Source organism: Bufo gargarizans, chromosome 5, assembly GCF_014858855.1.
Source record: "Bufo gargarizans isolate SCDJY-AF-19 chromosome 5, ASM1485885v1, whole genome shotgun sequence".
Taxonomy (NCBI): domain Eukaryota; kingdom Metazoa; phylum Chordata; class Amphibia; order Anura; family Bufonidae; genus Bufo; species Bufo gargarizans.
Window position 1 is genome coordinate 437,342,791 of NC_058084.1, and position 17,890 is coordinate 437,360,680.

The window sequence follows — 17,890 nt, forward strand, 5'->3', positions numbered from 1 at the left end:
AAACAGAGAGAAGGAGTAACACAACCCCCATCATTGCTGCTAGCCATACATTTCTATTGAGAAGAAATTGCACTATGATCTACTTGGAACTGTACCTTGATAATGTCAGATGTACTACTACTCCTATCCTGCACTTTAGTAAAGAGAGACGTATTTATTTATATCTACTGGCCTGATTACTGATTCCTCCACCATCGGCCGGCCACTTCCTCCACACTCCTGCCTTGCACCACACTCCTGCCTTTTGCACCACACTCCTGCCTTGCACCCAAAACAACATTAAGGGCACCCCAATTACCACCAGGCAGAAGCCCAAAGACCAAGGTGTGCCCCAAGGGCAGAAAGGGTGTGCGCTCCTGTCACTGCACGGCCCCAGAGAGGGGGAATTGCCACCATGAGTACTACTACCACCCTCAAGGCTAAAACTAGCAATCCCATCCTCCTCTCCCCTCTCCTAGATGGTCTGCCCCACTTCTGCTGATTCATCAATTTTAGCATAGCACAGTTAATGCATAGTTAAGTACCTGCCCTCTGCTTTAGTCCTTCGGCCATTGATCTGCCAATTCCCGATCCCAGCTTCTCAGGGGATAGGTCATCAGTTAAAGAAATCTCTGAAAACCCCTTTAACTATAAATTCTCTGCGTTAGGCCTCATGCAGGCTTCCGTTTTTTGCTAATATTTTATTTTAAAAAACAGGGACTCACTTTAAAAAAAAGAGCAAAATAATAAGCTTATAGCAGATATTAAAACGTTTTATATCATTAGAGGTACATCTTTCAAGCTTCCATGTCTTGTCTGGAACAAAAGTAGAAAGTGGAGGTCCTTAAGTGGTGGAGGCCCCTAGGCAACTGCCCCTTTTCCCCTGAACGAATCAAGCAAACACAATCGGGCCCCCACCAATCAGCCATTTATAGCATATACAATAGATATTATATAAACCCATCCATCATAACAAAGCATTTTAAGTAAAAAAAAAAAAACTTCTGAAAATGACACTTGACAAAAAGAAGATTTCCAGCGGGTTGAAGTATTTTTCAGGGCAGTATCAGTAGCTGCGAGCTTTGCTGAGTCAGGCGGAGAACAGAAAAGAGGTTTGTTTTGGCCTCCTGAAAGTGAGAATTCAAATAGGCTGGTAATGTCCTCCATACAAACATCCTTCTCGTCGGGGACTTGTGTGTGGTCTCCTGGAATCGGGGGGGAATGCGCTTCTTCTGGATCAGGGATCAGCAACCTCCGGCACTCCAGCTACAACTCCCAGAATCAGTGTTGGACTGGGATGCCTAGGGCCCACCAGTAAAATAATTCTGGGGGCCCACTGCTTGCTGTTTGTTGACGTCAGGTCAGCATTCAATACAGTCTTTCCTTCCAAGTTGATCACTAAACTTGTGGATCTTGGAATCAGAAACTCTATCTGTAACTGGATCATGGACTTTCTGACCAACAGACCCCAGCATGTTAGGTCAGGAAATAACTGCTCCACCATCATGACACTGAACACTGGCACTCCACAGGGCTGTGTGCTGAGCACGTTCCTCTACTCCCTTTTCACCTATGACTGCAGGCCTCGGTGTGGATCCAACTCCATCATCAAGTTTGCAGATGACACCACAGTGATTGGTCTCATCAGTGTCACCAGTTGGAGGTCCCAGGAGAGACCTCTGCGTCGTCAAGCAAAAAACAAACGGAACTCAGGTACAGGCACACAAGAGTTTATTGCACAAACAGAATCAAAGGAGGAAAACACAGGGAAATAGAGAGCTCTATGTACCGTCCGCACAGTGGGAGGAAAACCCCCACTGCGCCACTGTCTAGTAATACTCCAGAGGGGCGTGACTAAGCAACTCCTGGTATTCACTAGGGCCCCAGATGGTAGGGTTAGGCTTTGCCGCAGGGAGTTGCCAGGGTCCACTCTAGGGCGTGAACTAGACAGTGACAACAGGAGCAAATGGACAACAGGTACCAGAAGGTACCGATGGTACATAGCCAAACATAAACAGGCAAAAACAAGCAGGCAACTAAAAACACAAGCAGGAGTTCACGCAAGGGAACAGGAGTGGCAATGAGCAGAGAAGGACTAGCTCCACCAGTGGTATACTGCGTGGCCTTGCCCATAGCACGCTGCAGCAAGGGCTTGCTGAACAGAGACATATAAATACACACAAGGTGACTCAAACATAATTGGCAGAACAGATAACAGAAACACAGGAAAGAGGACGGCAATGAACAAGTAGGAAACCCACAGACAGACAGAGACACGGATCCAATGGGTCAGCAGCATGGGAGAGTGAGTACAAACTAGGAGCAGGACAAGCAGGAGAGCTGACCCAGAACTGAGGAAACATCAGCCTTAGGCCTCATGCACACGGCCGTGTATTACTGTACAGCAGCGGCTGCATTAAGCGCACGGCGTCATAGCAACCAATGACGTTGTGCGCTCATGCTGTCAGCAGGAATCCCGGCCGGGTTTCCACGGTCCGCTCTCGGCCGCAGAACACAGCCGTGTGCATGAGGCCTTATATACAGGTTCCATGAGCGCAGCAGAGAGGCCACACCCATGGAGCAGACAGAGAGGATTAACTCCTAATAGGCACACAGGGGAGTTAACCCATAAAGAACCACAAACAACACACAGGAACGGAGCTGCAGCGAGAGCATAGACAGAAGGTCACAGCCAGAGACAATGACTGTGACAATCAGTGACAACGATGAGTCTGACTACAGGGAGGAGGTAAAGCACCTAGCTGTGTGCTGCGCTGACAATAACCGGATCCAAAACAAAAGAGCTCATTGTGGACTTCAGGAAGGAGAAGAGAGACACCCATGACCCCATCCACATAAAGGGCACGGCCATTGAACGGGTCTCCAGTTTCAAGTTCCTGGGGACCCACATCTCTGAGAATCTGTCCTGGTCAACCAACATCTCCAGCCTGGTCACTGAAGAAAAACCACCTGTCTGCTGACATACTTGGTAACTTCTACCGCTGTGCGATAGAGAGCGTCCTGACCAACTGTGTCACAGTCTGGTACGGGAATTGCTCTGTGGCTGACCACAAGGCCCTGCAGCGTTGGTGAAAACCGCCCAACGCATCACAGGGCCTCCACTTCCTGCTATTGAGGATGTCTACGCCGGGCACGCATCATTCTTGGGAACTCCTCTCATCCCGCCAATAAACTCTTCCAGCTCCTTCCAACTAGTAGGCGCTACAGGAACCGTCAGACTAAAACCAGCAGGTTTAGGAACAGCTTCTTTCCCACAGCTGTCACCCTACTGAACTCAGTCCCCCGCTGAACCTTCCCATCCACACTCACTTAACCCTCTACACGCTTCCTCCCTCCATCCCTCCCATCACCATGATCATGACTGTCATTCATTCTCAATATTCACTGTATATTCACATTGTTCACTGCTATAGTTTGGGAGACTGTCATAGCATAAGTCTCTGTTATATACGGACACATCAGCACATCTGTATATATGTATACATCACAGTCCATAGCACATCTGTATATTTGCTCTCTGTATATCAATATAAACACCTGTATACTTACCATATTTGTACATAATCTGTACATAACTATTCCTACCTTCTACGCTATACTTAGGCTACTTTCACACTGGTATTTTGGCTTTCCGTTTGTGAGATCCGTTCAGGGCTCGAAAACGGATCAGTTTTGCTGTAATGCATTCTGAATGGAGAAGGATCCGCTCAGAATGCATCAGTTCAGTCTCCGTTCCGCTTTGGAGGCGGACACCAAAACGCTGCTTGCACATTGGTGTCTGTCTGACAAAACTGAGCCAAACGGATCCGTCCTGACACAATGTAAGTCAATGGGGACGGATGCGTTTTCACTGACACAATCTGGCACAATAGAAAACGGATCCGTCCTCCATTGACTTTCAATGGTGTTCAGGACGGATCCGTCTTGGCAATGTTACAGATAATACAAACGGATCCGTTCTGAACGGATGCAGACGGTTGTATTATCTGAACGAATCTGCACCAAACACGAGTGTGAAAGTAGCCTAATCTGTATATAACCTGTTTTTATTTATCGTTTCACTTCTGATTAGATGCAAACTGTATCCCGTTACCCTATTAGATGCAAACTGTATCCCGTTACCCTGCTTTTATACATCTGTAATGACAATAAAGTTGAATCAAATCACTGTCCAGCGACATGCAAATATTACCTGCACATACAGACAGCAACAAGACGCTACAAGATGATTGATTTTGGGGTTCTCTGCAACAACTTCAAAAGGTGGGTCCCAGGGAAGAGACGATACTGGCCGGCCATCTTAACCTTCCGATGCATCTATAATAATAAACTGGATAGTCTACCCAGTTTTTTATATTGCTATAGGTTATTTGAGATGCTGGTGGACTGGGGGCCCGCCGGGGGATTTCCCTGTGGGCCAGTCCGAGCCTGCCCAGAACCCTCCTTTCACTTCTATGGGAGTTACAAGAACTGCCGAGTAAGTGTGCATGCTGGGAGTTGTAGTTTCACAGCAGCTGGAGCACCGAAGGTTGCTGATCCCTGTCGAAGATCAAGCCAAACACACACCTTGCAATCACTTACATCTTAAAGGCTTACATTTATTTTCACCTCACAAGGTGAATTTTTCTACCTCCCTTATAATAAAAGGTGGACACAGGATAATCAGTTCTGGCCACTGAAAAAAAAAAAAAAAAAACAGCGATATGTTCTATGCAAAACATTCCAGGGAAACCCATCCTCGGAGATGACATTACTGGTCCTTCCCTAATATAAGGTCTTTATGTTATAATGGTATGAGGCTGTACGGCTGCAAGGAATATTAGGATAAGAATAAAGGGTCTGCTTTTTTTTTTTTAAACAGCGCCACACTTGTCCATGGGCTGCATCTGGTATTGCAGCTTTCGAGTGAATGTGGTTGAGCTGCAGTTCCAATGTCATCGGCACGCTCTGACCTGGAGAGCTACAACCAGTCAGATGAGGGTCTCCTGCAGAATGTGGGCTGCACACACATCAGTGGAAGATATATTCATGAAAACACCGCCAGAGAAGGGGGACTGACAAAAATACGCAAAGTGCAATAACACTGAGTCCACTTACTATATTGAACATGCTGTACCATTCCAAAGTTATAACTATCAGTGCCCAGTACCACTACCCAGTAGAAGTATTTTTACAGATTCCAGCACTACGTACAAATTAGTTCTCAAGTGTCTGCTGGGCAAATCCAGATCTTGCAAGTGTCCTGGTCTATAGGCACTAAAACTGGCTTCACCTGCCTTCAATCTGACCTCCTATGTCATCCACACGCTGCTTTACACAGAAGAGAACCAGCGCATGAGCAGGATGTTTGCCTGCTTCTTCAATTTTATTCTGTGCAGGCGCCAGTCCCAACTTTTTGAGTCATCCATTTCTATGCTCATTTGGCTTCCGCAGCAACAACTGTACCAAACAGAGGGCACAAACACGGGACATGAATGTTAAGATGTGCACAAAGAAAAAAATACAATGCAACAGCATTCTACAAACCAAATAAAGTACAATAATACCATAGTAATAGAAAACATTCTGGTGCTAATGCTACGCTTATTTTATAAATATGAGATTCTTTGTAAATACATTTAGTGCAAAATTATTTGGGCCCGTCTGCCAAACGCCAAGGTGATCTCTGTAAGACCATAAAATTCAGGGAGCGCAGGTTCCACATGCATGCCGAGTCCACTCTGCCTTTTACCCTTTTTGGTGCCATAACAGCCTCCATTAAATGCAGGGAATGCAGGTACCAACATGCATGCTGAGCCCACTCTATACCTCTCCTGGTGCCAGATGGCTTCCAATGAATGCAATAAGAGCAGCCTACAGCTTTATACTCCTGCATTCCCTGGATTTAATGGAGGTCATTATGGCACCAAAAATGGTAAAAGGCAGAGTGGACCCAGCATGCATGTGGAACCTGCACTCCCTGAATTTTATGGTGGCCGTTATGGCACAATTAGTGTTAGGTTCCCTTCTTATAGAGATCGCCTTGACGTTTGGCAGACGGGCCCAAATAATTTTGTACAAAATGTATTTGCCAAGAATCTCATATTTTCAAAATAAGCGTAGCAATAGCACCAGAATGTTTTCTATAACCATGGCATTATTGCTGTTCCATTGTATTTTTTTCTTTGTGTTTCTAGCCAGGGCAGCGCGCACCTGTGCATTAGGATGAGCTGACTGACCTTTTTTTGCTGTTAAGATGTGCGCTCCATTTGGCGCAGTTGCTGCTGTGGCAGTCAAACGACTTTAGAAACAGGAGACCAAAATGGCAGCATTGTTGGTACCAATAAATCTTTGTCGCACTCTATAGAACTTGCTGTATATAGGGTCCTAACCCCGTTTATAATAATTAATATAACTACAGCATTAGACTTTTTGATCTTGATAGTAAACATTTGATATTTTTGACATGCGGCAATATTCATGTTACACTTCTTTCCTTTATACATGTGGTTACACATTCCACTTATTACTGCGTCTTTCCTTCTCTTCCTTCATCACTGCAGCATAGTGTCTGAAGAAGGCCTGTGTACCGAAACGTAACATATGAATATTGCTGCAAGTAAGAAATAACAAATCTCTACTATCAAGATCAAAAAGTCTAATGCTGTAGTTATATTAAACATAGTTGGTACCATCATTTCTGAACCATGGGGTATATCTGTGATATTGCACCCCCTTCGTTCTTTTTTTTTTTTAAGTGAATGTGGTATTTTTTTTGTACTGGCACACATTATAATGGGGCATTTTTTGTACTGGAGTACATTATAAAGGGATATTTTTGTACCAGCACACATTACAATTTTTTTTTTTAATACTGGCACACATTATAAGGGGACTTATTTGTACTGGCACACATTATAAGAGGAATTATTAATTCTGGGGGGCATTATGGTGGGCTTTGTTAGTAATGTGGGACTATGGGAACATAATGAATAGTATGAGTACTATGGGGGGCATTATTACTTCTGGGGCACAATGGGGGCATTATTACTGTTGGGTGCACTGTTTACACTAAGAACACTCTGGCAGAGAATTATTGCTATTGGTTGGACTTTTGGAGCACTATTACTATGGGTAGCATCCTGGCATAGTATCAGCTTAGCACAATTATTTTTGTTGAACACCATGTTTATGGCACTATTAGTGTCAGGGACGCTATATGCTGAGCACAGTTATTTTTTAGGGCACTTTGCGCCAATAATTTTTGAAGGGGGCACTATCTGTGTGGATAATCTCTTTCTGCGGTATAGTATTGGGGAGCACAGTATTGGGGATGTCAGGATGATGGAAAAAAAGAAACTAAGATGCCTGTTTGTCAAACTCTGCAGAGAGGAGAGATGGCTGAAAGAAATCATCATGGTGGTCTGGTCTGAATAGAGAAGACGAGGAAAGAGAATGTCTACATCAGAGGAGACATCACTGGATATAAGAGGTATGTGGCGCTGTATTACCCTGTATGTTTTGTAGCTCTGTATGTAATGTTTTCCAATTATCTCTTTAACAGTAGGGCTGGGGGAAAGGTGTAAGGGTAAAAATTGGGCTGGGGGGGGGGGTGAATTTTGGCCTTAGGCAGCAGAAAGGATAGGTGCACCCTTGGAGGATGGATTTAGAATTTAGCACTAGGGGTGGGCGCCATTTCAATTTTCGCCTCAGGCAGCAGAAAGCCGTATGTGTAAGCTCATCCACAGAATTTCCTGACGTCTGCAGCAAACGTGAGAATCTCTGCAACCTCAGATGGCTGGCTGTAATAGTATTAGAGAAGAACCCTTAGCACCCTGTATCCAATGCAAGATCAGGTATGTCAGCGGAAAATAATATTACATGAGAGAAGATACCATGACGTTTCCATCACACACGGACTTTTATCTGGCTGTATCTGGGGAGCAAACAAAACTGTTGAAAAGATGTTGCACATAATAGACAAGAAAGAGAATCAACCAAGAAGAAACACAATGAAAATAAAATCCAAATGATGGTGAAAAGACTAATGGACAGCTGCCACCGTCAGTGCTATACTGCCAGATCGGGAAACACCTATCAAAGCAGGTAAGTATATAAACCAGGTGGAGCTAAATCACTGTGAGGTTACCGCATAAAGTGTATAATAAGTACATAGGGTCAATGGGAAGACTCCATACCCAGCACATATCAAGTGTAAAATAGATATAGAAAAAATTCACCACCCTACAAAAAACAAATATAAGTCATCTCTTGGGTGAATACAAATGGCGCATGCAATCCCAGAACTAAGCACTATTAAAAAGGGCCTATCACTAGGGATGAGCGAACTTGCTGTTCGGCATTTGGGTTCTGGGTGAATTCCGTTATATTTCTTTATCACAGAATATAACGGAATTCTATGATGGAATGTACCACAGTCTATAAGAGGCGTTCCGTTTTGCATTCTGTCATAATAGGAGCCAATGGGCAGCATAACGGACCCAGCCGGTTTCCTTTATGCTGCCCATAGACTTCTATTATGACGGAATGGAAAATAGAAGGCCTCTTATAGGCTTCCGTGGTGCATTCCATCATAGAATTCCGTTATATTCTGTGATAACAGAATCCATCATGGAATTCACCCGGAACCCGAACGCCGAATCCGAACTTGCAAACAGCAAATTCGCTCATCCCTACCTATCACCTCTCCTGGCTAGTGTTGGGCGCGAATATTCGTATTGCAAATCGCGAATATCGCCACTTCGAGAATTCACGAAGATGTAGAATATAGAGCTATATATTCGTATTCGCAAATATTCTAGATTTTTTTTTCATCAGTACCCTCCCTGCTTCTTGATTGTGGGCCAATGAGAAGGCTGCAATGTCTTTGTCTGAGCTTAGAAACATCCCTAGCAACCAATAGGAAAGTTTCCTACCCCTTACTATATAAGAACCTCCCCAGCAGCCATGTTCTGCAGTTTTTTGCAGTTCTGAGAGAGGGAGCAGTGACATTACTGTGCTCTGTGCTTTCATCTGGATCCTATTCTGTATCCATTTACATTAGATAGTTAGATAGCTCATATATATAATACTGATAGTTAGGGCTCATGCACACGACAGTATTTTGCGTTCAGTATACTGGCCGTTTTTTTAGTTCAGTATGCGGAACATATACTGAACCATTCATTTCAATGGTTCAGCAAAAAATACTGAAGTGTCTCAGTGTGCATTCCGTTTGAGTATTTCCGTGACATGAAAAGATAGAACATGTCCTATTCTTGTCCGCAAATCACGGTGCTTGGCTCCATTCAAGTCAATGGGTCCGCAAAAAAAATGCATCTGTATGTCTTCCGTATCCGTTCCGTTTTTGCTGAACCATCTATTGAAAATGTTATGCCCAGCCCAATTTTTTCTATGTAATTACTGTATAATGTATATGGCATACGGAAAAACGGAACGGAAAAATGGAAAGAAAACGGAAACACAACGGAAACAAAAAACGGAACAACGGATCCGTTAAAAACGGACCGCAAAACACTGAAAAAGCAATACTGTCGTGTGCATGAGCCCTTAGTGGGAGATAGTCAGTGTAGGTTAGATAGTGATATAGTGTAGCTGATAGGTTACAGTGCAGGGTGTTAGGTAGTGTGATAGGAATTACTGTGCTGTGATAGGGATTAGTGTACATACATGCTACAGACATAGTGCTGTGATGTCGCAACAATACTTAGTGCACCAATCAGTAATATGTAGTCAGAACTGATAAAATGTGAAGTTGCACGTATTGAGTCAAAATATGTGCATCATTAATTGCCAATTTGCGCGATCACAAATATATTGGACCACGCTATCTGCATATAAAGCTATCGTAATGTTCTGCCGTGCCGACCATTTTCTCCGGTCTCAGGAAACTTGAACAGCTTGAAAAAAATGTAGCAACAGTGACCCACGTCTGTATTGCATGCACAATACGCGCATATTACATTGCCGATTTTTGCAATCAAGAAAATAATCGCAAATTCTCGAATTTGCAAATATATGATGAATATTCGCCCAAATATTTGTGAAATACAATTCTGGACCATCATTTTCATATAACTCTATGTTGTCTCATTCCTCTATTATTCCTGCTAGAAGCTAATGAAAGAATCTGCCATAAAGGTCCACCTGGGTGTTACCAGTTGGGGCGGGGGTCCCTGCACAGTCCGACACTGGATGCACTGATTGTGCAGGGACACATCCCCAACTGGTAACACCCAGATGGACCTTTATTGCAGATTCATTCATGAGCCTCTAGTAGGAATAATAGAGGAATGAGAGACACCATAGAGTCGTCCAGAATTGTCATTACATGGGTAAGGCAAGTAGCTACTAAAACAGACATGTCCGGTGAGGGGACAGCTTCTGTTCAAGCAAAATTAGCATTTTAACATACAAGTTCTGGTTTTTGTAGGACCGTCCTGTGAACCGTGCACACAGGCAGGCTTTTCTGGTTGGTTTGGGGGTGTTTTTAGGTAGAACAGAGCAGAGATTTTAGTTTTCCTGAATTTGGGAAAAAGTGTGTGCGACTACTAATATCTCCAGCTCTAAGAAAACCTATCAGCATACAATTAACCACAAGAAAACATTTCTACGGCCGTATCTATAGGAATATGACATCTATTTAGGAGGCAAGTGAACTCCCAACCCCAGTCCTTAAATATTTACTGTCTTTACTCTTCACGTAGCAGAAGCAGCCCCCCCTCCATGTGGACGCCCCCCTCCTCCACATACATTTATATAAGGCAGCTATTTATTATGGTAAATACCGACATTCGTCTCTGTCGCCACCGCCTCGTATAGGGAAACCCTTGTGTAAATATATGCGGGTTAACATCTCCTAAGACGTGAGCAAACGCTGCTTGGTTTGTTTTGCTTCTGTGCTTTATAAATCATTATTCAAACCTCTCATTTATGGTTCAAAGAAAGACGCTAAACGTAGATGTATACAAGGTTAAAATGCCGACAGCGTAATATACATACACAAGGACTAGTTACTGTACACAGTATAGACTGACCACATTTTTATCATTCCCTTTTACTTTTTTTTGTGGATTTTGCAAATTACATTTCAGCTTTTACTCAATCTGTAAGTTTCTTTTACATTTTTAGCACACGTGCATTTACGGCATCGATTATTTCTGACTTCTTGTTTTGTTATAGAACAAGAACCCAATAATGAGAGATTTTTAAAGGGAACGTGTCATCAGAAAATGGCATATCCTTCAAATTGGTGAAACATATTTTTTGGAATTTTGGGGGATTTTTAAAAACCTTTTCCAACTTTTTTACACTGGCCATAAGTAATAAGCTAGGTCAAGACTTCTTGTTCTGTGAAAACAGCCACATGGGCCATAGACACAATGGTCAGGAGGGGACCTCCTTAACTTCCGTGGGAGAGTGTTGTAGGCATGCTCTGTGACCTGAGGGAGTAGACAAGCTGTGATATCACCTATTGTGAATGTAGGCTTCCGTGTTATCTATATAGAGGTGTTATCTGTCATTGAACTCCTGCCTGTGATGATAATAAGATGGCTATTGAAAAGTTATCTGTATTGAACAGGAAGTCTCAACATATTTTAGGCCCATAGGAGTGGGTTTATGCATTTTTTAATATAGATAGATTTGGAAAATTAAAACAAAAATAACAAAAAAATAAAAAACAAAAAAAGGCATGTGTCTTATATGGTTATCTGCCTTTCTCTGGAGTAACATGGTACAATTATAGGTTGAACTTTATGAACCTGTGATTCTTTCAACCGTATAATCTATGTAAGTATATGCCGATGCAGGGGATTTGGTGCTCCATATCAGAAAAATGTATAAAGATTAATTCAGAAATAAATCAACCCACAATGTGTGTTTCAATGTAGATATTCTCTTTAAGATAAGCCAGTGTTATGGCACTGGGTGTGGATCCACTGTGTCAACCAAAAGATTTGGCTTTGGGCTACTCTTAACTGCATTATCCTGTTGGTCCCCTGGGTTTCACTCTTTAAACCCAGCACAGGGATCTGGACTTTGTTGCAGGGGAACCACCAGGCCACTGCCTCCTGCAGTACTCTTTGTGTGATTGACTGGTGACCTACGAGGGTCAAGAGACACTGGAGCAGAGCACAAAGGGATTAGGCAGAATCATAGTCAGGAACAGGCCGAGAAGGTCACGGCAGGCAGCTGAAGGTCAATATAGAGGTCAGGCAAAGGTCAAGTCAAGCAGCGAAGGGTCAAATCCAGAAAACATGGCCGTGGTCAGTACATGGGCAGACAAACGACTCTGTGGCACCTTTGCAAGGAACTAGCATGCTAGACAACCTAATGCTCAGGCACCTTCTCACAAGGGAAGGTGTCTTAAGTACCTTAGGGTTGCCAGCCCTTGGCTGGTGAAGATTCGGGTGCATAGGCTCTGGCTTTTTAAGAGCTGTAGACAGCGCACACTTGCTCTCTATGAGCAGAGGAGAAGGTCCTTGTTGGCAAGCAGGCCGCCAGGCCACTAGGAAAGGTGAGCAGAGCAGTGGCCGTGTAACAGCATGTCACCACTGTGGGGCAAACATTTCCATAGATAAAAGTTTACAACCTTAACCCAAGCCCATATTGACCACCCAAGACTCCCGAGTAATACGACAAGCCAGTGACTTCATCATATCCTCTTAAAACTGTTGGTTGACTATTTTTCTAAGAGGCGGCAAATGTTTCCCAATATCTACACTTTCATTGAAGCCATTTAGAGGACAACAACCAACCTGGATGTCTTCTACGTTCCCAGTATTAACTTTCACGAAACGTCATCTACAAGCTTTTAAGACTAATTCAAGAGCGGCCATAACATCTTTCGTAACCAACGTAACCACAGTGTTATTCGCTTTGATCTACAAGGTGCCAATCAGAATCCTGAAAGTAAGTGGAAGGCATGGCATATAGCATATTTTTGCCATTTTCAGCATTATTTAATAACCCCCCCCCCCCCCCCCCAGCTCGGCACATGCACGCTAAGATCATATTTAAGAGCATAATAGTGTTATTTTTACGACTTTATATCACTCTAGGGCTGTGGTTGCCAAATGTTATTTTCCATCAGGAACGCAGACTCCTTATTTTTTTTTTTTTTGGAAGGATTGCGCCATTAAATCGGTTAATAGGCCTTTGTTCACGTGGTCTACACTCCAGGTTATACGGCTGTAATGGGCTCTCTGAGTTTCTACTCCTCTGACACAAATAATTACGGGTAGTTATTTTCCTTTGCTTTTACTCGGCAGTTCACAAAGCTCTTTACAGAGGCCTCCAGGGATATTTTGCTCTTGACCTCTCCCCTTTCCTCCCCTTTGCTCAGCAGGTAATTAAATTACGTTAACACAAGACTGCTCTCATTTAATGGACAGCTAACTGACAGGTAAAACAGTTGTTACGTTTGCAAACCATCTGGCCACTTTTGCCCGATACAATATCAGTTTTCCTAAATCCATCTAGGGAATTGCATTCGAAAACCCAGTTGGTCCACATGAACTATTCTCTCACGTAACTTCATTAGCCTTGGACCTTTAATCGGTAAATAAACTTCGGCAGCTTTCACGGCCATTATTTTATTTACTCTCTTCTTTAAAAAAAAAAAAAAAAAGGCTAAGCCAGTGTTTTCTTTTCATTTAAGAGGGTGCCGGGTGAGGAACGGCAGCACCCTAGAGTCATGAACGTGCAATGGCGGGATTATTGGATGCAGGGTCACAGCTCACAAGTGCGTTGCTTTCTTAAATAACATATTTTTTTTTACAACTCCCTACTAGGCGGAACAGAAAACTGACAATGGAGAAACGACACGCGTAATAACACCGCCACTGTAGTTGTCCCTGATCTGCTAATTCCAATAAACCCTGCCAATGTACATTAATCACTGGTTGAAGGTGAAAACATTGGAAATGGCACAGGGCCAATGGGACTGGTCATGAAAGTAGCGCAATTCTTTCCCAGGGTGCTATGTACATATGGGAAGATAGACCGTTGGCGGAGGACCAAATAGGGAAACTTCCCTCTCCTAGTATCCACCTCTGACCACTGGAAGTCTTGCACTTATGTTTCCTAGGTTGGCCTAGCTCAGCCATGGCCAATCCGCGGCTCTCCAACTGTTGTAAAACTACAACTCCCACCATGCCCTGCTCTAGGCTGATAGCTGTATGCAGTCTGAGCATGATGGGAGTTGTAGTTTTGCAACAGCTGGAGAGCCTCAGGTTGGCCATCCCTGGCCTAGATCATTCTTCTACCTGAGAGTAGTATCACTGCTTGGAACATGAAAGGGTAAGACTATAGCTAAGTGACAACTCCTCGAACACATGATAGAGTTTGCTGCACTGCGGGGCCTGGAACCTGTATCTGTAAATGCATCTGCCCTCATAAATGCAGCGCCCTGCAGGGAATCATCACACAGTCCAATGACTCACAGGTGACACCATCTTTGTTGCAAAATGATCACATTGCCTTTTCTACCCAACCCGCACCACCATGACGACTTCTCCTGGCAACATCTTGTCTCTACAGAGTTTGCTACCCTGATGTCTTTGGCTTCATTTTTCCAGCGCCTACTGCATTATACTATTCAAAAACTAGTGACACCCAAATGGTGCCTCCAAAAATAATAGTGGCAAACAAATAATGCCCTACACTGTAATAGTGGCCCTATACAGTAATACTGCTTTCCTTTGTACGGTATTAGTTCTCCTACACTGTAATTTCCCCCGTACAGTTGCAGTGTCCTCCTTTGTGCAGCACATAGTAATAGTGCCCCTAAGTGTCCCCCCTCCTTAGGCCTGTCTACACAGTAAGGATGGCTGCCTAGCGTCTTCCATACTGTAGGAATGACTTAAGAATGCAGAAAGGGATAACCGTGTTGCTTTCCTGAGGATCCAGGGCACCAGGTAAAGAATCACAAGCCCTGGAGTCTGTCTGCAGACTCACCTGCATCTCCTCACGCCAGTGAGATGACTATGCATGAACCTGGCCCTGTCAATCAAGCGGTCGACTGGTAGAGGAAGCAGGAGCAAGAGTGGCATGGGCCCGCCCTCAGTGCACTTAACTGCTCATTTGCATATGGATCAAAAAGTACTTTTTCTCCAGAATGAAGCAATGGCTCGCTAAGTGAAAGGTATCGTTACATTCAGCTGTTCTAGTCCTACGAAGGATTGTGCCAAGTTTAAGAGTGAATTTCATGGTGACAGCCTCCGCACTTTTGTGGTCTCTCTGTACAAATTTGTATCAGTTTCGGAAGGTTAATCCTGTGCTGTTCTATTTACTCTGGATTCTAGATCTAGGACCTGGAATTTTATAAATACTTTGATAATGGCAGTTCCAACAGAGAGATGGCGCTTTGGAAGCTGCAGGGTATTATCAGAATGAAGGCATTTCCCACGCAGCAGAACAATCGCTGCAGTGTATGATTACTGGGTCTGACTTTCTTATTTCATGATTTTTTTTAAAAAAAATCCTTTTATTTTCAGCACAAGTTGTCTGCCAAAGTAGACACTGCTTGACTGTAATATGGGGTTTCAGTATCTATATGCAAGGAGGAGCAGCGCGGTAGAACAAATATACAGAGAAGATGATCCTTTGCTTGTCTTAGCTTAAAGAAAACCACAGAGAGTCCTCTCTTGCAAGAGTAGACAGGGGCAGAATGGGAACTTAAAGTGGCCCTAGAAAAAACTAAAAGTGGGCCCTTGTTGTAGGCAGATCCAATCTGACAGAAGGTGGGGCAACTTAGTTAGATGGGGCCAGAAAAACCATATTGTGGCACAAAACACTGCCGCGGCAGAACCAAATATCACAGTGTGGCACAAAATAATGCTCCAGCAGCACAAAACACCTCCTCCGAAGCTGCCCCTCTGTGTTGGCTAGCACCAGCTAAAACGTTCCTTCCTCTTCCTCCTCCAGTTGTCTGAGGATGGTGATACAGTTGAATTCAGGAGTCAGGAGGGCACCTGCAGTGGGGAGTAGGGCCCAGACGGCCCTCTGGCTATTGGCCCACCGGGTTGTTTGCCTGTGGAGTCTATGGTCGGTCCGACCCTGACTGTATAAAATTAAGCCTCATGTAAATAGGGTGGTGCACTTAGAGTCTGTCCACTGGCACTGGCACGCCATATTATGGAGGTATTCTCCCCGAGAAGGAATGCTTATAAGCTTATACCTCCATACTATGGCATTTAATGGAGCATGCCCTAGGGTTGTGCGACTTGTGCAGTCTTACAGGGTTACTCATCTGTCACTACTGAAGTAAGCACCACTGACCCTGATTGTTTGGGAACCCAGAGCTTCAACCCCCAATCCAACACGTCATACCATAACCAATGCAGCTACATTTCTTGGTTTACTGACCTGACGGACTATCTTTCATTTAACCAGGAGCGTAGCTGCAGGGGAAGCGGCTGCTTTGGGGCCCAGTCCCACAAGTGGCCCCCTCAGGTGGAAGACTAAAATATTTTATTGTCAGAGCCCCTCAACAGTATTATACAATGACATTATATACAGTGACACTGTAGGAAACGGACAGAGCAGCTACCGGGCCTTGTCTGAGATAACCATCTTGACTAACCGCAGTAGTGGGGGTTGCGAAGAACTTGCTGGGGTAGGGGGGGGGGGGCCGTTCAAAAATTTGCTGTGGGGCCCAGTCAACTGTTGTTACGCCACAGCATTGAACTGTCCCATTGCCTCCTTCCCCACTAGTGCACCAATCTTATTTAGAATACATTTTCCATATTTCCTTCCATTCTCACCCCCTAAGTTTTCCCATGCTCAGTAGAGGATGGCCACCATACCATGTATCTGTAATCATAGGTCCACCTCCGTTCCTCACCTGTATATAGATGTGCTCCTTGTTTCCTGGCTCCTACAGAATTATCAGCAGCTTGGAATCAACATCCAATTGATGGTAGAAAGAAATGTAATGGCAGAGCATTATTTCTTTAATCCAAAAATTGTGCCCCCCTTCAATGGTACTCTATATGGCCATCTACTTTGCTTACCCCTCACCTCATGGACATTGGGTATTTTAACACCTTATGAGAATACTGTATGATAAGCCATAGATGGGGAGCATATAGAAGGAACTGTACAAGGAACCAACCTAAGATAAGTATGGCCCCATAGATTTTTATGGGTGCCATAATATGATTCGGTACAACTTAAAGCTTGTACTTATTGGTTCAGGGCGTCCATTGTATCCAGTGTCTTGCAAAAATTTCCATTGATTGATACAATGATCTTAATATAAAAGGTTTTTTTTACCAATAATTTAGCTCAAACCCTTATTACATACAGAACATGGCTATACTAGAAACCAATAGTAATTCATACCAGAAAATAATCTGATCAGCAGTGTTCTCCTAATGTGCCATGCCCATTAGTAAGATTATCAGCAACACAAATCTTCATAGGTCTGAAATGAGATCACCTTGAGGTCATGCTGGAGATACTTTATTAGTCTTACAAAATCAAAGTCAAATTTGAGAACTACTCACTTTAAGCACTCTCATGTGGTCTCCTTATCTATCTGGCATTTGTCTTCTCTTGTAGGTGCCCAACCTATTTGCTGTTATGATGTCGAAAAACCTGCTTCTTGTCTCAATTAACAGGATGGATCTGCTGGTCTACTACTAGGACTACAACTATTTACCACTTTCAGTATTTTAATGGTAATATGGTAGTTTTGTCAAGTCTCGGTGAATCTTGTGGCAGCTTCTAAGAGTCCCAGAAACTTACGTACAAGTATGACTTGTCATCTGAGTCCATTACATTGTGGACATATGTTTACATCACAAGACCACGGTAACATATGGCAGCTCAGCAGAGACCCCATTGAAGTGAAAAGCTATGAATTGCGAGCTATCATCTTACCCGG